This window comes from Theropithecus gelada, chromosome 17 (genome assembly GCF_003255815.1).
Source record: "Theropithecus gelada isolate Dixy chromosome 17, Tgel_1.0, whole genome shotgun sequence".
NCBI classification, from domain to species: domain Eukaryota; kingdom Metazoa; phylum Chordata; class Mammalia; order Primates; family Cercopithecidae; genus Theropithecus; species Theropithecus gelada.
The window spans coordinates 68,256,772-68,283,442 of record NC_037685.1 but is presented as its reverse complement, the minus strand read 5'-3'; the positions used below and the strand labels follow the sequence as shown (position 1 = coordinate 68,283,442).

At 39.2% G+C, this 26,671-nt stretch overlaps 1 protein-coding gene across 2 annotated transcripts in view; it reads left to right on the top strand.

Annotated features, from left to right (window-relative positions):
• SMAD9 (SMAD family member 9) overlaps window positions 1-26,671 on the top strand; it is a 74,696-nt gene that overhangs the window by 454 nt on the left and 47,571 nt on the right. The gene's annotated exons all lie outside the window — the stretch shown is intronic.

Sequence of the window (26,671 nt, the reverse complement as noted above, 5' to 3'; positions counted from 1 at the left end):
TCGGTGGGGCCTGTCTAGGGTGGGGTGGGCACGGGGCCGGAGGGGACCGCTCCGGGGACTTGGCCGCAGCGCCGCTCGCCTTCCTCGCGCCCGCATCCGCCCGCGCCGCGGGCCCCGGGACCTGTCAGGGGATGCTCGTCCTGCGGCGGGGGCGGCGGCCGGGCGGGAGCTGGGGCCCGGGGCGTGGGCAGGGACCAGGATGGGCGCCGGAGGAGTCGCTTGCTGTAGCTGGAGAGCGGGGACAGCGGACAGAGGGGGCGGCGGGGGTCGTCATTGTGACTCTTTGGGGGCCACTTTTAAACTCGCCAGTGCCGCATTGGCCTCGCTGGCCTTCTGTTTCATAGGCTTTTTGCCTTGCTTACCTTTGAGGCATGCGAAGTGAGAAAAAAAAAGTTAGGAATGTTGTTCAAGTGTCTCCGGGCTCGCGCTTGGACTGTGTCGGAGCCCGGGTGTTTGTCTTTTCCTTGGCCCGCCCCTCGGTGCCAGCTCTCCGCAGAGGGGAGGGGGCGAGGTGGGGAGCAGATACAGGAGACTGCCTGACGCCAGCTTTGTGATCGGAAGGAGGAGCGCGGGGAAAGCATTTTTATGGATGGCTAATCACTGACAAGTCTTCCCGTTACTGTTCCTTCCTCCTCCCGCCCTTGACCGTGGACATTTGAAATGATAGTTTGGAAATACTACGTTGACTTATTTCTGGGCTGGAGTGAGTACTCCTGAGAACTAACCTACAAATGATACAAATCGAGTTTGGGGATAAAATTGTATGTAAATTCTTTACCCAGTAGTTCACAGTGAGATACACACCCACAAGGGCACTGTGGAGTGCTTTGGATGGATCCAGTTTACTAGTACCATTTCGGTGGCTTGCCAGATTTCTTCGATGATGTTTTGGAAATGTAGGTTAGCAAGAAGCATGGAGGCTGACCGTAAAGTCGTGAGGCATTTAATAATGCTGCCTCCTAAGCAGTAACTGAGCGGAACGTTTGTGGCATCCGTCTGAGAAAGTGAAATGTGACTACTACAAGTATGTCTCCTGCCTTAGCATTCCTCCAAGTGTGAGGGAATGCCTTTGGATGTTTACATTTTAAAAATAGTGATCTATATTTAAGAAGGCATTTAAAATAAAAGCCAAAGACATTCTCAACTCCAAATAGACAAAGATTCAATAAATGAGTTTCCCTGTGCTTGTAGGAAAGCATCAACACAATTTTAGACTGCTTTTAGGTTTGTGGTTATCCAAGGAGGCTTCAGATGAGAAAAGGATGTGACGCTTTGTAAACAAGGAGCATTTTAAATACAAGATGACAGAAATTTCAAGTACTCTATCCGAAAAACAACTTTTAGTGGTAATAGTCACCTTCACTGATGGCAAGACAGCTGTCTACCAGACAGCCTTCGGCCTCTTAATGTATTCTGACACAACCAACTCCCATTTTTATGCTTGACTGGTTATCTTTGTCAGAGCTGTTTTATGCTTGGGCTCTGTGGTTTCAAACTATGCTTAAGGGAATGCCAACATACTCTTGATCTGAACAAACTCGTTTTTATCTGCAGTGTTTACTAAAAATCAAAGACGTAAACAAATTTTGGGTTAAACCTCTAAGTACTTTAGAATTACCACATCTTTGTCATCAGTCTTTCAAAGTCAACATGAACTATTTGGCTTTTCTCCTTTTAAAATCTTTCTTTAACTTGTATTTTCCTAGTTAATGAGTAATCAGAAAATATTCACAGATGTCAACTCTTGCATCTCTGATTGCCCAAGACATGGGATGAGAAAGAAGAGTTTAGTTTTGTTTTTTAAATGAAACATTACTAAAGATATCCATACGTAATAAACAACTGGTGCACTATTTGTCTTTACTAATCATGTGGTCAGTCGGAGGGAAAAAAGTCTGTCCAGAAATTGTTTCATGAAGATGAAAATATTCAATGTCAGCATGAAAATACTCAATATATTTTCCAAATAGTTTAATTCTGATTAATGAGAGTGCAATATGCGTTGCCAAACTGGAGGGAGTGTTTCTTAAGCGATCGCTATAACATTAAGGTAACTAGTTTATATCTGACATTCCCTCTGTAATAAATAAGACAGCAGTTTCATCATGTTCTGCTTTAATATGTGGGAAATAATCCTTATCCACAGAATGTACTCTCATTTAAGGGAAGGTAAAGGTTATGACAAATACGTGGTTTTTCTGATATGCCAAACGAACTATGCTAAGTTTTAAAGCTTTAACGAAGCTTAGTGCAGATTTTCTGTATATTGTTTTGGACACTTAGAGAGGAATTAAAAAACGGGAAACTGTCCAGAACAAAGCAGTAAATATAGCAGTACGTTGAAACCATGAATCTTCTCAAATAGTTGTAATTTTAGGCTGTTGGATTTATATTTCCTTGGTTACTGTTGCTAGTGAGTTGAAAAGTTATTCTAAAGCAAAAAAAAAAAAAAAATGCAAACAGTAAATACATAAGTACTTATAATAGTGTGAGCATTTCACAGTGTTTCATGTTATCCTGGTGAATGTCCATGTCCTAAGTAAGGACATTAAAAAAATAAACAATTATCCCCTAGTAATAAACTAACCTTTTAAAATAAATATTCCGGTAAGTTATGTCTCTTAAGAAACTTGTGTCAACTAAAGTTGTTAGGATTTCAAGATATCTGTTAGCATTAGAAGTCATTATACCCATGAAAACTGGATATTCTTCTTGCCTGGTGGTCTTCATCCTGACACTTCCTACCCCAAAACCATGAGGTGACACCTCAGCTGCACTTGCCTGACTTATATTCTGCTCTCCTTTAGTGTCGGCCTCCTTGTGTGTTAGGCTGACTCAAGACCACTTTTCCAGGCTTATCTTCCCGGTCTTTCCCAATTTTATGCTGCAATTAAAATAGTGAATGCTAGTTTCCACGCATACCCTGGCTTTCCTGTCCTGTGCACCTTTACCCCACGCTGAGGCCTTCCCAGCTTCCCCACCTCCCACCAGATCCTCGAATGTGACTACTTTATCTTGTATGCCCTGTTCAGGCACTGCCTTCACTGGACTTTCTGTGATGACCCTGGTCCCAGGTATGTCCTTCTTCAAGCTCCTGTGGCTTTTTGCCTTTTCAACTCTTGTCTGTCTGGTATTCAGTTACTCATAGACGAATTTATTTCTTCCCCTCAGACCGTCCTTACAAGATGCAGGAAGGAAGGGACTGTTTCATCTACCTTTTTTATTCCCTAAATGCGGACCACAGTGCCCTTTATAGTACTCTGTCAATTAACAACAAATACATGACACATCTTTTCACTGAACCCTTGGTCCCTCCTGAGATAAAATCTGTAAAAGCATTTCATCCATAGGATAAGGTCCATCCTTCAAGAAGCTGGTGTTGCGTCTGAGCTGAGGACTTGTTACAAGGCCTGAAATCGCCTCAGCCCAGTTGAGAGCCTGCTTCTCCTGAATGTTGTGGCTGAGCTACAGTCAGGAAAGCTTCTATGATACTCTTATTGCATTAGCAATTTTCCATATCAGATTCACTAAATACACAATGGAAGCCATTCAGTAGAAAAACAGATTTTAATGTGATATGGCTACCACAATGAAACACTAATGTGATTCCACAGAAAATTGCTAACACGATCTGCTGATTCCCCCCGCCACCATAGCCGCATAAAAATTGATACTGTTTTTAGTGTATGTTTCAAACTATGCTCACAAAAGGAAAGCAGACTTCTACTGAGATGAGCTGCTGCTTTGTTCACATCGGATGTATAAAGGGTCTTGTTATCAGCCTTGTCAGAGGCTGAATCTCCTTTCTGTGCCTAGTCATTCTGTTATCGAACAGTACTAACTCTCATTTTTAAAATATATCGTGTTCTGTGTAATGATCCAGTATTAAAGTTAATATGATGTGAAAAAGTAGAATTTGCTTATAAATATCATGCCTGTATAATATATTCAATTGTACCGTTTTAATTGGGAAGCTCTAATCAACTCAAAACCCATTTTTCAAGAATCAAAACTCTTTTCAAGACTCCAGTATAAAATTTAAATTCGGAATTTAAAATAAAATGCATAAATATTAAGAAATGGATTGTAGGCCGGGCGCGGTGGCTCAGGCTTGTAATCCCAGCACCTTGGGAGGCCCAGGCAGGCAGATCATGAGGTCAGGAGAACAAGACCACGGTGAAACCCCATCTCTACTAAAAATACCAAAAAATTAGCCGGGCATGGTGGCGGGCGCCTGTAGTCCCAGCTACTCGGGAGACTGAGGCAGGAGAATGGCGTGAACCCATGAGGCAGAGCTTGCAGTGAGCCGAGATCGCACCACTGTACTCCAGCCTGGGTGACAGAGCAAGATTCTGTTTTTTAAAAAAAAAAAAAAGGATGGTAGATGTGTGTGTGCACAAGGCTGTAACACTTTAGAAGTCATAAGCACTGAAGAGATTACGGTTCTTCCCCCTCACTCCCCAGCCCACATTTAATTCAAAGAAAAAAGTTTAATCCAGAGAATAATTATAAAGGAGACATAGGTAGTTCTGATTTTTTCGTATAATGACAATTTTCAATTCCTCTTTTTTAGATATGAAATATCCAAATCTTCTCTCTCTGTCTCATTCTTTGGTGTTCTGATTAGCTGATGTCACTGGTGGGGATTATTTTTATGTGAATTTTCCCTTGGGGAAATTTAATACTTAGTATCTGATCACTTCCTTTTCTTTTTCATATTTAATTCTGAGGGACTATAAATAGAAAACATGTACTCCTCAGTCCCGAGGAGAGTTTGGTGCTGCAGTTGTGAAAAGCAATCTTCAGTTTACAAGCACTGGGTGTGCCAGGGATGTCCATTCATTCTAGGACTCCAGTTGCCAGTTTTCTGTCCCTGAATGAAGGAAATCTGGACAGCATACATGTGGTCTTGGGGCCACTCAGACGTGTTGGTGACGTTGGGGATTGTGAGTTGAAGATTCTGATGACTTAGAGTTTGCAAGTAGTGGAAGTGTGAACACTGTGAGGTAGCCACGTCCTGAACTCACTGACCCCGGGAGCGCATCCCTAGATAGACTGGGCCATTTGCCTTAAATCACTGCTTTAATCTACGGAATATCTTCTTCCATATAGCCTGTTAATTTTTACTTTTAATCTGTTAAAGTGCTTAGAAGCCTATCAAATACAGATTTACTCTGGTTACTGTGTATTTTGATTTGTTTTCACAAAACGCAGTAATTGTGCAATGGTTAATGTCGTTCTAAAGGATTTTGTCCTAAGTACTTGTGGGCTATGGAAGGTTTACAGCAGATTTGCAGATCTTTTTTAAGAAGCATTTGATGGATGGTAGCATTCAACTGAAGTGCCAGGAGTTGCTTTCTGAATTCTTGTATCTAAATTTAACTGACTTGGTAGTACCACGTTTCAGGAATTAATGGTAACGCAGAAAGGGATTCACAGATTCCATTAGTTTCCCACTTTGTGGCAGAATATTTAACATCTCTTATCTGTACACTTCATCATAAGTTCACGAATTCATCTTGCTCCTTTCTTTGCTGAGAATCACAGAGTTTGACTGAGAGAAGGAGTGAGGAAGGAAGAGTAAGTCTTTTTTTTTTTGAGACGGAGTCTCACTCTGTTGCCCAGGTTGGAGTGCAGTGGCACCATCTCTGCTCACTGCAAGCTCCGCCTCCAGGGTTCACACCATTCTCCTACCTCAACCTCCCAAGTAGCTGGGACTATAGGCACCCACTGCCACGCCTGGCTTATTTTTTGTATTTTCAGTAGAGACTGGATTTCTCCGTCTTAGCCAAGATGGTCTTGATCTCGTGATCTCGTGATCCGCCCGCCTTGACCTCCCAAAGTGCTGGGATTACAGGTGTGAGCCACCGCGCCCTGCCCAAAAGTAAGTCATTTTAAGGCTCGGGCAGTAGCACTGTTGAGAAGTTCGAGGCACCTAAGTATGGAAAGAGGGTGTTGCAGAAAGCAGATCGGCAGATGCCAAAAGTGGACATCACGTATTTGAATTAGTGTTAGCAGTATGAAAGGCACCTGCATTATGAGTTAAGACGATCCTAGTGAGGTGGCCAGGGCAGTACATCAGCACTCATGACGTCGTTTCTAGGGGAAAGTGAATTCCAGTTTCCAAATCACTACGCAGGATTGGGCACAACTTGTTCATAAAGCAAGACCGCCAGTGATTGATGATATGGGTGATTATTATTAATGATATAAGTGATTATTAGAAGCCAAGAATGAATATGGTAATGAATATGGAAGATGAAAAATGTGTTAAGCTAAAAAGATTTTAGGTCTCATGTGGTTTTCTTTCTCTTGTTTATGCATTTAGTCATTCTTTCTTTGTTTTCTAGTGGAAGTAGAATTTTATTTTTAGGAACAGGAGTTGAATAAAATAATTGTCTAAGACAAACATGTATGGACCTAAATGCTTCCCTTTCAGCTTATTGACTATATGTTTACACAAAGCAGTCATTAGGTGTTGGCTGTGTTTGCAAATAATGACAAGTTAGTATTATTTCAAAGGAGTGGCAGTTTTACTTGCTTTCTGTTGTCATTGCATCTAATTTTATTGCAAGATATTCTAAATGCACTTCATTTTTTTAAAGTTGTATTGATTATATCTTGGAGTTTCAAAGTGTTGCAATTTTGTGGGTGTAGGAATCACTTTAGAAGGTGGAACATGTAAATTTATGGGGCTGTATAGGATATTTATTCAACCATTATTTACTCTGTGCCTTGTATCTACACTGCCTGTGAGGCCCCAGAACAGGCCCTGGGGACTACACAATGAAATAAAGTGACAAAAATAAAATCCCAGTCTCCAGGGTTTCCTAGCGTAGTTAGCGTGAAAGAGATCAAGAGGCAAATACTAAAATACTTCTCCAGTAGTAAGATGTCTTACCTCCCCAAACTGTAATCTGTTTGGGTTTATTTCTCTATTCAGCTGGCCTTGTGAGTCAGTGGCTTCTGCATCAACAGATTCAACCAACCACAAATGAAAAATATTTAGGAAAAAAATAAAAATAATACAAATTAAAAATAAGATATAAAAACCGTTTACATAGCATTTACAGTATAGTAGGTATAATAAGTAAGCTAAGATGATCTAAAGTATAGGGGAGGATGTGGTAGGTTATATGCAAGTATACCATTTTATACCAGGGACTTGAGCATCCTTGGATTTTGGTGTCTGTGGGCATTCTGGACTGATTTTCCCATAGATAACTGGGGATGACTGTATTTTTCCTGATTAGACTTCCGTATTTTCTGTGTGTGAATTTTTAGTTAGTCTTGTCAAGGATAATGAGAATGATCCCATTTGGGATTTGGGAGGTAAACTAGAAGGTAGAGGTAGAATAGAAGAGACATAAACAGGAAGAGATTCTTTCAGTAAGTCCTTATGAGAACTTAGAGATGCTGAGAACTTCCCTAGGCCATGGAATTTCATTGCTTACTCAGTCTGTCAGGAGGAGAACCCAGCCTTTGTACAGTTTCCTCCTGTTTTTCCCTGCTATCCTTTACTGGTTCAAGGGTGAGTTTGCATGGCTGGTCCTGTAGGAAACCCCACCCAACCCTTTTAGCCAGCCGGGGGCCTCCAGACCACTTTGAGTACACTCCTCTAGGAACTGTTGTAGTAGTGCACCTATTTGTCTGATGATAATGTGTTTTGATTGTTTTCTCAATAATGTTATAGAGGGAAGGGACCATGTCTCATCTTGAAATACTCAGCTGCTAGGGTAGTGTCCATTTCATTGTTGATACTTGAACCACTCCACCTTTCACTTCCCTAAATATGTTGGGGTTTCAACGACCCCACCTTTCTTTTCCCTCAATAGGTTGGTTTTTGTGGAGTGAGGTGGAAGGAAGGACAAGGAATTTGGATTTAATCTGTAGGCAAAGGAGAACTATTCAATTTTTACCGGTAGTCAAGAGAACTATTAAATGGTTTGAACAGAAGAATCACATGATCAAAGGGGTATTTGGAAGAGTAAAGACAAATTCAAGTGATGTGCATGCTTTTAAATGGCCACAACTCCTAGCTAAGCAATTGACACACCATCTCCACTGCTTCATTCTTCTTTTTAGCAAATAAAAATCCGAGTTTCCCCGGCTGGGCACGGTGGCTTATACCTGCAATCCCAGCACTTCGGGAGGCTGAGGCAGGCGGATCACCTGAGGTTGGGGGTTCAAGACCAGCCTGATCAACATGTAGAAACCCCATCTCTACTAAAAATATAAAATTAGCTGGGCATGGTGACGCATACCTGTAATCCCAGCTACTGGGGAGGCTGAGGCAGGATAATTGCTTGAGCCTGGGAGGCGGTGGTTGCAGTGAGCTGAGATCGTGCCATTGTACTCCATCCTGGGAAATGAGTGAAACTCCGTCTCAAAAAATAAATAAAATAAAATTGAGCTTTCCCAAACAGCAGTTCATAACACGGCTTATTTGTGATTATCAGTTTATGAACTCCACCCCCTCAGGCAGCCTTTCGCCAGGAAACAGCCTTCCTTGAGACACACACATCTATAAAATTTTAAACATTGCCCACACATCGTTAAAAATATATATATTAAAAAGATTATTTATAGCCATTTAACACTTTGCAAGTATTCACAGACAGGTTATGCTCTATATAATATTACCTTAAGTAGACAGACTATGCATAGGAAGTAGGGAATGCATTATATAATTCTGTCTTTCAAAGAAATTTATGGTATCGCGTTAGTAAAGCAATGGACTTTAGGTTAGAACTTCAATTAATTACATGGGGCTTAATAATACAATAGTTGGCCAGTTGGGGTGGCTCACACCTGTTATCCCAGCACTTTGGGAGGCCAAGCGGGGCAGGAGTTTGAGAGCAGCCTGGATGTGGTGAAAACCCTTCTATGAGAAAAATATTTAAAAAAATGTAGCTGGTCTTGGTGGGGTGTGCCTGTAGTCCCAGATACTCAGGAGGCTGCAGGGGGAGGATCTATTGAGCCTGGCAGATTGAGGCTGCAGTGAGCCATGGTCATGTCACTGCACTCCATCCTGGGTGACAGAACAAGACCCTGTCTCAAAATAGTAATAATATTAATAATACAATAGTTAATGATATTGATAAAACTGGATTTTACTTTCATTCATTCAACATTTATTGATGGCCTCCTGCATGCTAGGTAGGTAGTACAGACCACAGTGTGGCTTGGCTTGTGGCCTGGTAGGAGACTAGGAATCTCTGGAGAAAACACTTACCAAATCTGGGGATTCAAGTGTGATAAGTGCTGTTGTGAGTGACGGTGCATGTTGGGTGCTGTGGAGGCCCAGAGGAGCAGCAGAGAACTGATCAGTGCTGTTGCCTGGGGGCCTCCAGGGAAGATTTCCAGGAAGTTGGCTTCCAGCTCTGTTTTGAAGGAGGAGCAGGAAAGATAGAGCTGCCCAGGGGCCTTCTGGGCAGGTAGGGAAGGAGTGATGGGGAAAGGGAGTGAAAAGAGATGAGGCTGGGAATGTCGTCTGGGGAGGCCAGACTGCGAACAGCCTTATTTGAAATTGATACTACAAGCATCAACTCACAGTCCCCACCTTATGATATTTACTGGGCTTTTAAATGTAAAATGTATGGATACAGACTCAGAGTAGAAATTTGGGGGATTCACTCTTGATGGTGTACGTTCCGTGGGTTTGGACAAGGTGTATCATGACATGTATCCGGCAGAGTTGTCTCATTGCCCTGCAAATCCTCTGTGATCTGTGTTTTCATCCCTCCTCCTTCTCATATTCACTATGGTTCCGTCTCTACGTTCCAACATAGTGCATTTGAGGATCCTGGAGTCACTGGTAGTTAAATTTTAGTTTAAAGAGATTGTTTTTAATTTTTTTTGGCACCTTTTAACTCCCACAGTGAAGCCTACAGGAGGAATAAACAGAAGTGTTGTTTGATAATATACAATAATATTATCTTAGTTTACAGTTTTCAGATTGCTTTCTCTCACATCCCCTCAGTAGTTCTGCACAAAAGGTACTGTTGTTTCCATTTTACAGAGGAGGAAACAGTATGGAAGTGATTAATTACTTGAAGATGACAGTGATGGCACTAGCACTCAGACTGCAGTCTTCTTCCTCCATTCTTGTGTTTTACTCATTGTATCATGTTGCTTCTTGTTTCGGGAAGCATTAAACTGTGGGCCTTCCAAACTTAAATAATAAAATAACACATTTGTGGGGTGGCATACAATGTTTCCAAGAATATGCTGACTGTATGTGTGTGTGTGTGTAAATTATATACAGTTTATTACATATGTGTAAAGAATGTAAGTTGCAATACTAGAAACTTACACCATGATCTCTACAAGGTAGTGTTGGCCTTCTCTTTTATCACTGTTATATTGGCTTACCATTGAAATGTTTAAATATGATCTTAATATTCAGACTCTTACACGGAAAAATATACAGCATTCTAAACCTACCTTAAGTGACCCAAACTATTAGGCATGACCTTTAGACTCCCCTCTTTGCTGCTTTAATGCCCATTCTACTTCCTTTCACTACATAGCAAACAGGCAATGGAATAGTGATTCTGTCTTCCAAAGAAGTGATAACAAGCAACAATAAAAACTGTATCTAATCTCTTTAATTTAAAAAACAATACAAAATCTCCGGTGAAACTTTAAAAATGATATCCAATCAACAGAAACATTCTAGCCAAAAAAATCAAACTGTACCAGTGGCCAAGAGAACTATATCTCAGGGATGCAAGTAAACGTAGACCAAGGCTTCCCAAGTGGCTTTTTAAGTATAAATTCCAGTGACATCTGCTTACCATAGTACTTCATGCCATGAGCACAAGGCTGCCTGGTGAACCAAGAGTCTTCATTTGGGCCACATATACCCCTTTTAGTCATGGCCTTCGGTTTCATGTGAAATCCAGTGTTTATATAAAAAATCACACTGTTGTTGGAGAGTTTCTGATTTTACAGTGAGATTGTATGTGTTTTGTATGTGGTGTTTCTCCTCCCACCATAATTAGTTGTTTAGCTGCTAATTTATTTTTACTTTCACTTCTTTGTTTTTCCTTTTGACTATTTTATCAGATGAAACTCAAGCAATTATTATGTCCCTTCCTCTGGGCCACAGTATGGCCAAATTCAGGAGTGATGATAATGTATTTTTGAAATGAACTTCAAATATTCATATATTTAGTTGTGTGTCGTAAATTCATTTAACCCAATAATATTTTTATGTAGTAGATTCTATTCTGTTGTATTCCTGTTCCAGGAAGGATCATAAAGTCAGTTTTATGAAAGAATGAATTTCGAATTTTGTGAACTTTTCAATTGATCTGAAGTCATGGAGACTCTGGGGTATTGGTAAAATTTAGCATGACAGAAATTTGTATTTCTATCTTATTTCAGAATGCTCGCAGTTGTTGAATCTAAGAGTGTTTGTTGTATTTAATTATTTGTTTTGACAAGAAATTTTATAGTTTGCATGACAAGAGTAACTTGTTCTGAGAAAGTCAAGCTGAATAATACTGATTCATGGCATATAACATTGCTGTTGGATGGTTGTGAAATAGAAAATAGATCTCATTAAAAAAAGATTCCTCTAGAGATCGTTCTATATTTTCACCCCTTTTTAGTGAAGAAGCAAATGTTATTTTAAAAACAGTACTTTCTTCTCCCCCTCAAAACCACCACCATCAGAGAAAATGGATATGTTTACATTAATCGGCACTAAGTAGAAGAAAGGATCTGAAAGGCAGGCAGCCTGCCAGGGATCTCATGGGACTGGCTGTCCTTCAGAGCGGGTGGGTTGCTGAAAGGAGGTTAACCTATGTAACTGGACCTGGATGAGTGTGAAGATTTCCCAGCATTTTACCTTATCAGGGATTCTGTTTTCTTCCAAGGCTTCCAGGCACCGATGGCACATTATTTTCCACCTGAAAATTAAGAGTTTATTAAAATACCTCTAATGTGGCAGAGGGAGAAACTCCATTTGTAAAATCCCTTGAAGGTAGTGATGAAGCAAATTATCATAACATTTGGATAGGATTTTCCTTTACTGTGGTAAATATAAATAGTAATACAATTTACCGTTTTAACATTTATTTATTTATTTAGTTTTAGAGTCAGGGTCTTGCTCTGTCACCCAGGCTGGAGTGCAGTGGTGCAGTCATAGCTCATTGCATCCTCAGACTCCTGTGCTCAAGCCATCCTCTTGCCTCAGCCTCCTGAGTAGCTGGGACTACAGGTGGGTGCCACCACACCTGGCTAATTTAAAAAAAAAAAAAAAAAAAAAAAAAAAAAAAAAACTTTTGTAGAGATGGGATCTCGCTCTGTTGCCCAAGCTAGTCTTGTACTTCTGGCCTCAAGCAATCTTTCCACCTGGCCTCCCAAAGCCCTGGGATCACAGGCGTGAACCACTGCACACGGCCTCATTTTCAACATTTTCAAGCATATAGTTCAGTGGCATTAAGCACATTCATGTTGATGTACAACTACCAACACTACCCATTGCCAGAACTTTTTCATCTTCCCAAACTGAAACTCTGTATCATTTAAACAATAGTCCCCATTTTCCCCTTCTCTTAGCCCCTGGTAACCTTCATTCTACTTTCTTCTCTATGAATTTCCCTCTTCTAGATATTTCATATGAGTAAGTGGTATCATGCATTATTTGCCCTTCTGTGTCTGGCTTATTGCGCTCAGCATAATCTTTCGAAGGTTCATCCACGTCGTAGCATGTGTCAAAATTATCATTCCTTTTTAATGGTTGTGTAATATTTTGTTGTATATATATAAGAATTTGTTCATCCATTCATTTGTTGATGGATGTTTAGGTTGTTTTCACTTTTTGGCTATTGTAAATAATGCTGCTATGAACGTTGAGTACCTATTTTCATGTTTTCGGTGTATAATTAGGAGTGCAGTTACTGGGTCACGTGATAATTCTACATTTACTTTTTTGAGGAGCTACCAAACTCTCTCCCACATCTGCTAAGCCATTTTACATTCTCATCAACAATGTGCAAATTTTTCCACATTCTTAATTTTTTCCACATTGTTGCCAACTCTTGTTATTTTCTGTTTTGTTGACAGGAGCCATCCTAGTGGATATGAAGTGGTACCTTGTGATTTTGGTTTGCACTCATTCCCCTAATAACTAATGATGTTGAACCTCCTTTTATGTGCTTATTTGCCATTTGTATATCTTCTTTGGAGAAGTGTCTATTCAAGTGGTTTGCCCCTTTTGAATTGGGTGGTTGATTTTTTGTTGTTGTTGAGTTGTAAGAATTTTTAAATATATTCTGTTAACTTTTTTCTTTTTTGCCTCAATTTCGTAGTGATTAGATATATTCTGGATATGTATCCCTTGTCAGAAGTGTGATTTGCATAGAATATGGTTTTTAGTGGGATGTTTCTCAAGAAACTACACTTTTTCCCACCTATTTGTGTGAGTGTCTTTTCACATCTAAGATAATTACTTCTGTAGAATTCCATAACATATGATCATGTAAATAAAAGGAATAAAACATGAGAAAAAATTTCCTGTTTCTAAAAACCCACCAACTTTTGTTCACATTAATTTTAAATAAATCGTGGTTAGAATAAAAGATACCTAGCCAGCATAAGAGATAGCAGTCCAGTGTGTGATATAACATTCAATGACACAGCATTTATTCTTCAAATGAAATTTGAAGGGCCATTTGGCCTTTGTAGCTGTAGAAATTTGATCAGTGAAGAAAAATTAGCTGCCATTCCTTAGAGTCTTTGTTATTTTTCCCTTGGTGTTCTCCTTATTTAAAACTTTAGTTTGAATTAAAAGAGTTGTAAAGCATGTAGATTAGAAATAAGAATTTTTGGCCAGGTGCAGTGGCTCATACTTGTAATACTAGCACTGTGGGAGGCTGAAGCGGGAGGATTGCTTGAGACATAGCAAGAAAATATAGCGAGACCCCATCTCTATTTTCAAAACAACAAACAAAACTTTTTAAAAATGTAACAAAGGACGCCTGTAATCCCAGCACTTTGGGAGGCCGAGGTGGGCAGATCACGAGGTCAGAAGATCGAGACCATCCTGGCTAACACGGTGAAACCCTGTCTCTACTAAAGATGCAAAAAATTAGCCGGGCGTGGTGGCGGCGCCTGTAGTCCCAGCTGCTTTGGAGGCTGAGGCAGGAGAATGGCGTGAACCCGGGAGGTGGAGCTTGCAGTGAGCCGAGATCGTGCCACTGCACCCCAGTCTGGGTGACAGAGCGAGACTCCGTCTCAAAAAAAATAAAAATAATAAAAAACAAAGAATATAAGATTTTTTTTGAGATAGGGTCTTGCCCTTTTATCTAGGCTGGAGTGGCATTGCACAATCTCGGCTCACAGCAGTCTCGAATTCCCAAGCCTCAAGTGATCCTCCCACCTCAGCCTTCCTAGTAGCTGAGACTGTAGGCCTGCAGAACCACACCTGGCTAATTTTTATTTTTTGTTTTTGTTTTTTTTGTAGAGATGGGGTTTGGCCATGTTGCCCAGGCTGGTCTCAAACTCGTGGGCTCAAGCCATCCGCCCACCTCGGCCTCCCAAAGTGCTGGAATTATAGGCATGAGCCACCGTGTCTGGCCAGAAATAAGAATTTTTAAAACGGCTCCAGTTCTGCCTTTGTCATATTGGTATATTGATTAGTAGTGCTGAAAATCTGGCAGTAACTATAACTAACAAAAGAAGATATTCAGAAGAAATGTAAGACCTTTTGAACAGGATAAGAATGTTAAGATTTTCAGGAAGAGTGAATTACAACAGAGAAAGAATGGGAGTGGGGTAAAATAACCAGAAGTCGTTCAGGTAATTAAAGTCTACATGAGGGTTTCTCAACCTCAACTCTTTTAGCATTTGGAGCCCGATCATTCTCAGGGCTGTCCTCTAACCTGTAGGATGCTTAACAGCATCCCTGGCCTCTGCCTACTAGAGGCCAGTGGCACCTCCCTCCCCCAGTTACAACAACCAAAAATTTCTCCAGGCATTGCCAAATGTCCCGTGGGGGGCAAAATCATCTCCGTCTTCCCCCAGTGGTCAAGTGATAAGAGCCCGAGCTGAGTTCTAATGGCAGAATGGTGATAAAAGTATGAAAACAAGTGAAATCTCAAGTAAAGCAAAAGAGATTTATCAATAATTAATATGTATTAAGCTTTTACTGTATCCTAGGCACCGCTGGGTGCTATAGTCATTTCACATAAATAATAAGAATTTATTGAACACCTCTTTTATGGGAGAGATTGGAGCTACAGAAATGAGTAAAATACTTGCTGTCTTCAAAGGCTTTGTTGTTCAATAAAGAGGCAAATGGACAATAAATGGTAGTCCCAAATGAAAATAGAAATATGTACAAGGTACTGACTGAGGAGATAATTTTATTTGGGGAAGTCACAGCGTCCTGGGATGTCTGAGCTGTGGTTGAAGGATGAGTAGCAGTGTTGCCCCTTGGAGTGGGTTTTGCAGATGAGGTAATAAATGGCCTGAGGCAATGTATTTGCCCATGGCCTTTTAGTGGCTGAATTGAAGACCAAGCAGGTGGCAAAGCTGTCTCCAGACTGTCACTGCTGTCCAGGGAATAAAAGGCCCAGACCATAATTAAGGCTGTGATGACTGCATAGGGCAATTGTATATTTTCCCTGAGGCTTGAGTGGAGCGACTCGCACCTGGCAAATCCCAGAGCTATGCAATTTTAGTGACAGTTTATACACTTCACATATTGTTGTAAATCATTATCCGGGCAAGGAAGATCAAGAGTCGCATATCTAACTCCCACCAGGTATCAGACTGCCTGCCGAGTTACATTGACCACACATTGCTGATTTTGAAAAAATCAAATAAGAGGTACACTTGCATCCTCTGCTGAACAGTTTCTTTATTAACCAGTAGTAGGTGTGGTGTAATGGAACCTGGAAACAGATGGGACCATATGGCTTGATTTGTGGAGTGGTAATATATTGCTTAATCTCTACATAGCAGTATTTGCTATGTAAGACAAATAGTTATTCAGTGGCAGTTTACATAATACATATTAACAGTAGGGTGCTCTTTGGACTTCCATAATTATTTATATTTTAAATATTTTACATTGGAAAAGAAAGTAGTATGCATCAAAGAAAATTGCTAATGAATTTCTTAAGCTGTATCACGTGTGCCCTGTAATGCTGCTTTTTCTTCACTGGCTTCTGTTCCATTAGCAACAGTAATGTTCAGACTTGCTGATGTCACTGCCTAGTTATTTAATTTGACTAAAAGTGATAACTGTGATAATTGTGTTTATTTAAGATTTTGTTCAGAATGTTTTTAAAAAGGTCACTATGTTACTTTTGCATTATATGTAATATGATATGATTGTAGAATTATATTAACTTATCTAGAAGAATTACTTGTATACACTAAAAGTTTTGGAGACTTTTGAGATAAGATGCAAAAGCTATTTTCCCTCTTGGTTCAAAGAAAACTGTTCATTCCATTCCATTTCATTGTTATTCATTCCATTTCATCTTACCTGATGTTTTATTTTTGAAAAAAAATTGTTTAATGCGATAGTTACTAAATGATTTTTAGTTTTGGTACATTTGAAATACTAAAGACTGACTTGCACACAGGAATAGCTGCTGCTGTTTACCTACTCTGCCAGTGAAGCCTTGAAGTGGCCCCTCAAGGCTGTGCGTGGTGGTTCACGACTGTATTCCCAGCACTTTGGGAAGCCGAGGCAGGCGGTTCACGAGGTCAGGAGTTCGAGACCAGCCTGGCCAACATGGTGAAACCCTGTCTCTACTAAAAATACAAAAATTAGCTGGGCATGGTGGTGTGTGCCTGTAATTCCAGCTACTCAGGAGGTTGAGGCAGGAGAATCACTTGAATCTGGGAGGTGGAGGTTGCAGTGAGCCGAGATTGTGCCACTGCACTCCAGCCTGGATGACAGAGTAAGACTCTGTCTCAAAAAATAAAAATAAAAATAAAATAAGACAGGGAAGGCTTCATTGAGATATTTGAGTAAAGTCCCAAAGCAGATGAGGGCAGCAGCCATGTGTATACTAACAGGAAGAGCATTGGAAAAGCAGTAAGTGCTTTGAAGTAGTTGCATTGAGGGAAAGTAAGGAGGCATTTGTGGCAGGAGTAGAGAGAGCAGGGGGAGAGTACAAGGAAAAGAAGGCAGGAAGGTAACAGGGATTTGTGCTCAAGCAGGATCATTCTAATACACCACCAGTACTAAGAAGTAGTGGTGTAGGCCATTGTAAGGCTTCTGGCTTTTACTTAGAGTAAATGAAACCTTTGGAGAGTTTGGAGCAGGGAAAGATTGTAACCTGACTTATGTTTTAATTGGGTCAACATGGCTGTTGTGTTATGAATAGAGGGACGAGTGTAAAGCAGGGAGACCATAGAAGGCTACTTTAATAATTCAATAAAATGTTCTGCTTCTGCTTTTCATATACTATTTAATCTCATCCAAACTATAGTTTCCTTTTCCCCTTATATGCTGATAAATTTAGGATTCCATCCTTCAGTTCAGCCTCTCCTTTGAGCTCCAGACCCTGAACCCACCTACCAACTGAATTCCATTTTGATATTGTACTTCCCTCAGCTCTCTCTCCTGCTCACTACCTCAGACTCAGTAAATCCAAGATGGATGTCTTTGCATCTGTGTTACCCCCAACTTCATTTAGTTCCTCCTGAATTTGTCATTTTGATGAATGATATGCCCACGTGCCCAAGAAATGTGGACTCTTCCTACTTTACTGATCCCTAATCAATAGTCAAGATTTTGCGATATTCTGCATACTTTTTCATATAAATTTTTAAATCACCCTATGAACATATACAAAAAAGTACTGCTAGGAATTTGGTCAAAATGGCATGGAATCTGTAGGTCGATTTGGGGAGAACTGAAATCCTAATGTTATTGATTTTGCACGTCCATGAACATGGTATATTTCTCTATTTAATTTCTTTCCGTGGTGTTTTGCAGCTATCATTTTCGAGTTCTCCCCCGCCGCCCAACCTTTTTTTGGTTAAATTTCTTTCTAAGTGTTTTATGGTTTTTGAGCTATTGTAAATGTTTTCACTTTTTAATTTTCCATTTGTTTGCTGCTGATAAATAGGAGTGTAATTGTTTTTGTACATTTACCTTCTATCCTGCAATTGCTAAATTCGCTAATTAGTTTCAACAGTTTTTGAAAAATTTTTTTTTTTGTAGATTTCTTTAGGATTTCCTTACTTTGTTCTTTCTGTTGCCTGTGAATACAGAAAATTTTACATTTTCATTTCTAATCTGTATGCTTGTTTTTGGTTTTGTTTGTTTGCTTTATTGCACTGGTTAAGACATCCATATAATCATGAATAGCAGTGGTGAGAGTGGATTTCTGTGCTTTACTTCCAGTCTTAGCAGAAGTATGCAGTATTTCACCACTAATTCTTATGTTAGCTGTAAGTTGTAGTTACCCTGTACGGATTGTGGAAGTTTCCTTCTATTTTTAGTTTGATGAGAATTAATAATTTTTTTTTTTTTTTTTTTTTTTTTTCTTTTTTGAGAGGGAGTCTGGCTCTGTCACCCAGGCTGGAGTGCAGTGGCCGGATCTCAGCTCACTGCAAGCTCCGCCTCCCGGGTTTACGCCATTCTCCTGCCTCAGCCTCCCAAGTAGCTGGGACTACAGGCGCCCGCCACCTTGCCCGGCTAGTTTTTTTTGTATTTTTTTTAGTAGAGATGGGGTTTCACCGTGTTAGCCAGGATGGTCTTGATCTCCTGACCTCGTGATCCACCCGTCTCGGCCTCCCAAAGTGCTGGGATTACAGGCTTGAGCCACCGCGCCCGGCCAATAATTTTTTTAAACTCATGAATGGGTATTAAATAGTGTCAAATGTTTTTTTCTGCATCTATTAAGAGGATAGTATGGCATTTCTCCTTTATTTTATTAGTGTGGTGAAACATGCTAATTTATTTTCAAATTTAATACCAGTTTTGCATTTCTGTGATAAACTTTATTTCGTCAAAATGTGTGTTAGTCCTTTTTCTACTGCTGGGTGTGATTTGCTAATATTTTGTTAAGGATATGTACATCTGTTTTTCTGATTACTATTTATCTGTGTTTTCTTTTTTCTTCTAATATCTTACAAGATTTTTGCATCAGGGTTATGCTGGCCTCATAAAATTATTTGGGAACTGTTTGCTCCTTTGTATTCTGAAGAGTTGGTGTATGATTTCTTCTTTAAATGTTTGATAGAGTTCTCCAGTAAAATTATATGGGCCTGGTGATTTTTCCTGGAAAAGTTTTAAATTGTGAATTCAATTTCTTCAATATATATAAAGCAGTTCAAATTTTCATCTTTCTGTGTGGACCAACTATGTTACCTACCCCTAGTAAGGGTAACCCGCACCCTTATTAAGACGTAGGGCATTTCTGTTACCTTGGAATGTTCCCACTAATGAACTTTGGGTAAATAGCTCCTTGTAAGTAATGAACTGCATGAATTGAGCAGTTATAACTGAAAATGCAAATGCATTATACGTTTTTTACCCAATCAAGTAAGAGGTTTCTTTCATTAGCAGTTTTCAAAACGATAGGAATTTTTCTATGTTTTCTCTTTGTGAAAATCAGGTTATCAATTTCTGCATTATTATTTTTTATTTAGGAAGATGTTGACTTTCTAATTTCCTCTGAAGATATCCCACATTTTGTCAGTTGATGCCAGTTTTCAAATAGATAGTCATGAATATATTGTAGATTTCATGTACTGTGGGAGACTCTCTTGTATAGCAGGTTGAGCTTAAGCAGAAAGGGCTTTGCCACAGTATGGAATACTATGAAGCAGTTACCAAGAATGAAGTAGATTTATGTCCTGTTACAGAAAATATCCTCAAGCAAGTTGCAGAATGCTTAAATCTCTTTAGAAAATCAAACTAATGCTATATTTTTTTGTAAGGACTTCAATATATGAGGATATGCAGAGTGAAATATCTATAAATAAGTCCAAGCTAATTTTAGTAGTCACACCAAAGAGTGCATAAGGATTTGGGGACTGTGGCTGATGGTCAGATGAGATTTAATCTGATCTATAATGTTTGAATTTTCATAGGAATAGCAGATTACTCTAGAATTTACGTAATTAGAACTGTAAAGGGCTGTGGTGCAGATTTATTGATGACTGGAGGGAAAATGCCTGTAGATTTTGTTTTTGTTTTTGTTTTAGCAATTACTGTGAAGCTGTTGAAAATCAGCTTATAAAATCTACACAAAGAGTGTTCTAATTTTTTTTTTCAAATTATGGCATAAAAAAGTATTGCAAGTAAGGTTCAGATGCAACTTAGAATTCAAATAAAAGTTGGGTGTTACTCTTGCTACCTCAAAACTTTAAAACCATTAAGTACTTAACAACATGAAAATGCTTGGAGTATAGCATTCATTGAAATAGGCAGAATATAAGATATATCTATAAATGAATTATTTACAAATGTTTATTTAGAAAAAAATACACAAAAATGTTAATAGTGATTGTTTTCTCTGGGTGGATAAACAGTGATTATTTGAGCCTTCTTTTTTAGGAACTTTTCCATAATTTTCTAGCGTTTTTGGTTTTTCATTCACACAAATTTCCGAAAAGGGAAGAGAAGAAAGAAAATTCTTAGCATTTCCAGGCATGCGCAGGGAGGTCCGGTACTTTGTAACAGGAGAATGGTAGGATCAGATATGCATTTTGGAAGTCTGGCAATTTGTGGAAGAGATTTGGGAGGTCTGGAGGGAGATCAAGAAGATGGAGAGGAAGAGTTGTTTTTGAAGGATGTTTAGTAAATAAAAAATTGGCCGGGTCTGATGCCTCACACCTGTAAGCCCAACACTTTGGGAGGTTGAGGTGGGTGGATTGCTGTAGCCAAGGAGTTCGAAACCAGCCTAGGAAACAGAGAGAGACCTTGTCTCTACACTAAATACAAAAATTAGCTGGGCATGGTGACATGTGCCTATAGTCCTAGCTACTCGGGAGGCTGAGATTGGAGGATTGCTTGAGCCTGGGAGGCAGAGGTTGCAGTGAGCTGAGATCGTGCCACTGCACTTCAGCCTGGGCAACAGAGTGAGACCCTGTCTCAAATAAATAAATAAATAAGAAAAACTCAACAGGGTTGGCAACAGGGTGGGTAGGAGTAGAATGAAAGAATAAGGGAGAGGTTAATTTTCTGCCTCTTACATTTGTCAATTTAAAACTAAGTCTTTTCAAATGTATTTTGTAACTGCACATTCCTTCTGATTTAGGTAACATAAATAGGAAACTGCAGTTCTTCCCTTTCTGTGACAATAACTCAAGCCTCTGCTTACGTGGAAATCACAATTTCAGGCTGACTTGGAAAATGCTATTTATTTCAAGTAGATTAATATCTGAATACAAAAACTATGATGCAAATCCTTCTAATGTCTTCAGACTGAGTAGCTTCACTGGGTAACAGTCCCTAGGCCAACTTAAAAAAAAAAGTACTGAATTTCCTATGCCTAGGATTCAAAACTTAATCTGCGTGCAGCCATTAGCAAAGCAATTTCTCTCCAAATATTGAAATTCACATTGAACACATCTTTCTCTGAAATTCTGCTTAATTTCTATTTAACGATTACCTAAATCTAAAAGATCTTGTGATTATTGAGCAGAATCAGGATTTATGCTAAATCAGTGGTTCTCTGCAGAGGGCGACAGGAGATATTTGACAATGTCTGGAGACATTTTTGGTTGTCGTCACAATTTGGTGGGAATGTGTGCTACTGGCATCTATAGGTAGAGGCCAAGGATGCTGCTAAACACCCTGTAACGCACAGGACAGCACCTCCACACAAATCTAGCTTCAAATGTCAGTAGTGCTGAGGTTGAGAAACCTCTAGACCTTTAAATGGATACAGAGATGCAAGTGAGCTCACGTTTTAGTAAGGGACTAAGGGGTTTCTTCTTAGTCATGTCTAAGGATAGATATATCCACATCACAGGGTTGTTTGCAGTTAAGGAAATCATTGGGTGTAGAAATTTGGGACTTAAAGGGGTGAACTGGGAACATTGAGGACGATGTAGATTTGAGGATTTAGGGTTGATGGAGTGGTGGAGGAATCTAACTGGTTAATGTAACCTAAAGCTGACAGGTGCTGGCTGGAACTGACTGCAGGAGATTGAGGTGAGTGCTAAGTAAACAGGCAGTTTGGAGCCCCTCACTACCAGACAATTCAGGGAAAACTGATAGCCCTCCTTGCCATGAAAGTGAAGGAGAGAGTGACATAAGTGAATTTATCATAAATTATGACCAAGTAGTGTTCTTGGGGTGTGAGATGTTTCTACAAGGGCTGGTTCACTGCTGTCTTTTTCATGGCATCATTTGCATGTCTCAGTGAGATGTCACTTGGGGGCTAAAGGAACCACAGGCTCCAGGGAAGGTGGGGTTCTCCACAGGGACCTCAATCAGCATGATGCCACATAGGATAAGTTACATATGAGAAGTACAAAGCATCGGGCAGGGGATCAGGAGGACTCCATGGAGGTGACTGGACCTAGAAGAGGGGACAGGAAGAGGTCAGGAAGCAGAAAGACAGGAATGAAGATACAGAGCCAGGAAAGAGTTTTCAGTCTATAACAAATAATTTCACTCTTGGGCTACTCACTAATTGTTCCATGTGTTAGTTTTGTAACTTTATGAGTTGTTGTAATAGTCTGTTCTCACACTGCTGATAAAGACATACCAGAGACTGAGTAATTTATAAAGAAAAAGAGGCTTAATGCACTCGTAGTTCTATATGGCTGAAGAGACCTCACAATCATGGCAGAAGGCAAAAGGCACGTCTTACATGGCGGCAGATAAGAGAGAATGAGAGCCAAGTGAAAGAAACTGCTTAGAAAACCATCAGATCTCATGAGACTTACTCACTACCAAGAGAACAGTATGAGGGAAACTGCCCTCGTGATTCAGTTATCTCTCCAGCTCCCTCCCACAACATGTGGGAATTATGGGAGTTCCAATTCAAAATGAGATTTGGGTGGGGATGTAGCCAAACCATATCAAACCATAGTGGTTGTCCAATAAATATTGTTCTTAACCTTATTCATTATTCTAAGGCTATTCTAGTTATGGATTAAGATTCTTATTTTTTCTTAATCTTTGAACTTTTGTTGAACTTATATCTGGTAAGAAATATTGTTAACAGCAGGGACCATGTTATATAAAATCATCTAGGATTTTGTTTTAAATTAATTAAAATATTTTGTAATATTTGATACATTTAAAAGAATACGTAGCACTCTTACAGAAGTTATGATGGAATATTATAATAATACAACATATCATATAATATAATATGACAGTATAACATACTAATGCCACATCTTCCTGTTGGGCTAATCCCCTGCCTTCTGCTCAGAAATATTAATTTCTGAATTTTGTTTTTATTGTCTTGATTTTTACAATGAAATTTAATCACATATGTATCTCTAGGATATTTAGTTTTTATTTGTTTTTAAACTTTATAAGAATGGTTTCATACTCTATGTCATCTAGGCTCTGCTGTTTTTCACTAAATGTTATATTTCTAAGGTTAATCTTTGTGGATATCATTGATATGTTTTTATTACTATATGAAATTCAGTTGTAAGATTATTTCATCATTTATTTATCCATCTTCTAGTCAATGGATATTTGGGTTATTTCCAGATTTTTGCTGTTTTGAATAATGCTGCTATGAGTAGTCTAGTATGTATAGTGGTTTTTTTATATATATATATATATATATATTCATTTATTTTTTTACTCAACTCCGCCTTCACAGAATATGTACATAGCTTCTTTAGCGAAGTGGCTTTCAATTTTTTAAAAAACTATAATCCAATAGGACGTATACACAAATACCTCTATGCATCTCTTCAAAAACTTCAAGAAATAGTATTTTTCCCTACTATCAACAATGACTGATAAAATCTAGTCCATTTTTTAAAATGCTGGTTGAGATCCAATGAATTGGTTTCATTAGTCATTTCTACCTGAGGTTTGGAAACTAGCCTAGGTTATATACTTTGTTGTGGAGTTACTATGTCTTATACAAATTTCAACTTTACAAGATAATGGCAAATTATTTCCAAAGTTCTTGAACTGAATATTTCTACAAATTCTTATTATTCACATTCTTATCAACACTTGCCAATCCAGACCAAATTTAAGTTTTCTACAAGAAGTCTATTAAGTTAGTAAATTATATGACTATATTTTAATGATTTTTACTTATGTTCTAATTTTATAACTAAACATTTCTGACCCAACAAAGGGCCAGTGTTTCTAGAAGACTGGAGAATGCTGAGTTGTCCTATATTCTGATTGAGATTTTACATAGGAATGTCTTCCCATTTTCTTTTCTTAAAAGTACTTCTTGCTTATTATTCTCTTTGCTTTGCTGCTCAAGGTTACAACTATTGATCTATCTCAGTTGTGGCTTTGTGCTGGATTATTTTAAAGTTAAGCATCACTGATAAGTTATCTGCTTAGTAAAACTTAAACGTACTGAGAAAACAGCTCCATCGTTCCTGACGTAGTCTGACCCATTTCACTCAGAAGACTGGAATGTTTATGGACAGTTGGTGATGTCAACTTTAAAGCACAAAGGATGGTTAAATTTATACAAGCAGGTGGTTTAGTGGAAAGTTTTGGTTGATTTTGTCAAAATGTGGTTTTTAATATCTGAAGTGACACAGGAAGAACTTAGTGTAGTTAGTTTGTGGGCTTTGCCATAATTTTTAAGGTTGAGAATGTCTTTCCTGATACTTTCTTTGCACTTGCTAGGGTGGTGCTTTGGTAGGCTGGTGTATCCTGTCTTGGTTTTTGCTGTGTTTCATGACTCCTTAGCACATAAAAATCTACTTGTTCATCTACATTCAGTGACTAAACTGACATAGGAAGAATTTTTGCTGTGCATGATGACCAACTTCATTATTCATGGGTATCCCTCATGACTTTTTAAGGTTCTTTCCTTACATTTGACCTGAGTGGCGCCAGTTTTAAGTTTTCAAGTCAGTGGTAGAATGAAGCCTAGTCACCCATTAATACCATTTTATGTATATTTCAACAATACTACCATCGTCATTGACAAAAATATTTCAACATGGTCTTGTACTCTGTCATTTACTGTGTGTTTTTCTGGCTTGAGAAGGTACAGAGCTCATTACGATGGATGAGCTCACCCTTACTCCAGGACAGATTCAGTTTTTGGTTTTGTTTTGTTTTTAATTTCTGAAATTCTTTCCCAACCTTAAGAATCCAAACTGCAGATCTAAAGAAGTGCTTGTTTGTGTGGTGGGACTGTAGTATTTAACAGATGCCAGATGGAAGGAGCAGATAAATGATAGTGCAGCAGGATTACGGTTCTAATTGTTGTCATTTCCTCAGTTACACCATAACTACATTTTCAGACTTCCACCTGGAGAAAATTGTAGCAAGTTGGATTAGCCCAAGCTTATGCCCTAGGGTCCATCCAGCTCTGACCTAGGGAACAGGGAAGCTGTCCTGTGGGTGCCAGTTACAGATTCTGGGGCTTACCAGGCTGGGTGTAATGAAGAAAATACATTCCTTCTGGCCTGGCCCAGAAAAGTTTTAGACTCTCTACAATGAAATCACTCTATTGCCACCTACGTTTAAAATAAAAACAAAATAAAACAAAGCAATATGTCTCCCCCCCTCACCTAGTAAACCATTTACTAAGGCCAGAAATAGCACCTCCCCAATCTTTTATTACATTTTTAAGACTCTGAATATTTGAAGCAGGCTAATGGCATCATGTCCTGACTTAGAGTTCTTATTCCTTAGGCAATGGAGATTTTGAATCTGGAAGTATAGCTCGTGGCACAGCACCCAGTGCGTGGGTAGAGTCTCAATAAATACTTGTTGACTGAATCAAAGAATGAATGAAAGTGTTGAGAAGTATGTTAGGATGGCTTCCCCAAGGAGGTTTTAAAGGGCTTTTTAGAGATACTCTCTACTCCTAAGCACAAAGAAAGATAGTAACTTGTTTTTAGTAGGACTAGGCAAAATGGCCATTCATTCTTCTTAGGCTTTGTATTTCTCAGAGGACCAAAGCGGGAAGGAGGAAAAGTGAAAGATCATTTGTTGGGTCTCCTACCATGAACTACAGGCTGGGGTGAAGTTAATACATTTTCTGATAAGCTCCATAAAAGTGACTTGTGAGTTACCATGTGAGAGATTCTGAATGAAAAATAGGGAACGTTTTGAAGAGCATACTATGTATTCTGTGTGGTGTGTCTGTGATGCACTGTTGCTGCTCTGCCACCAGCTCACACTCCTCCTGTTTTAGCTGAACAGCATTGATTTTGAGAGAGAGACAGGGGTCATAGGGGTGGGGAGAGGAGAGAGTGGGGATTGAGAAGGGGAGGGAGAGAGGGCACGGGTGCATGCATGTGTGGTTGGAGGGGAGCTCATTTCTCTGGTTCCTAAACAGTCATCAGAGTTTAAAAAGGGCATCCAAACTCTCTTGAGGTGACTTTACAACAATGATAAGAAAGTTGAATGTGTCTAGTTACCTACAAAACCAATTTTAAACACCTACTTTAAACAAAGAGAAATATCTCTTCCAAATTTAAGCTAAGCTTTTCCACCTGGGTATCTTCCGATATTTAGAAAAATACAATTTATCTGTTTTCTGAAGGACATGCT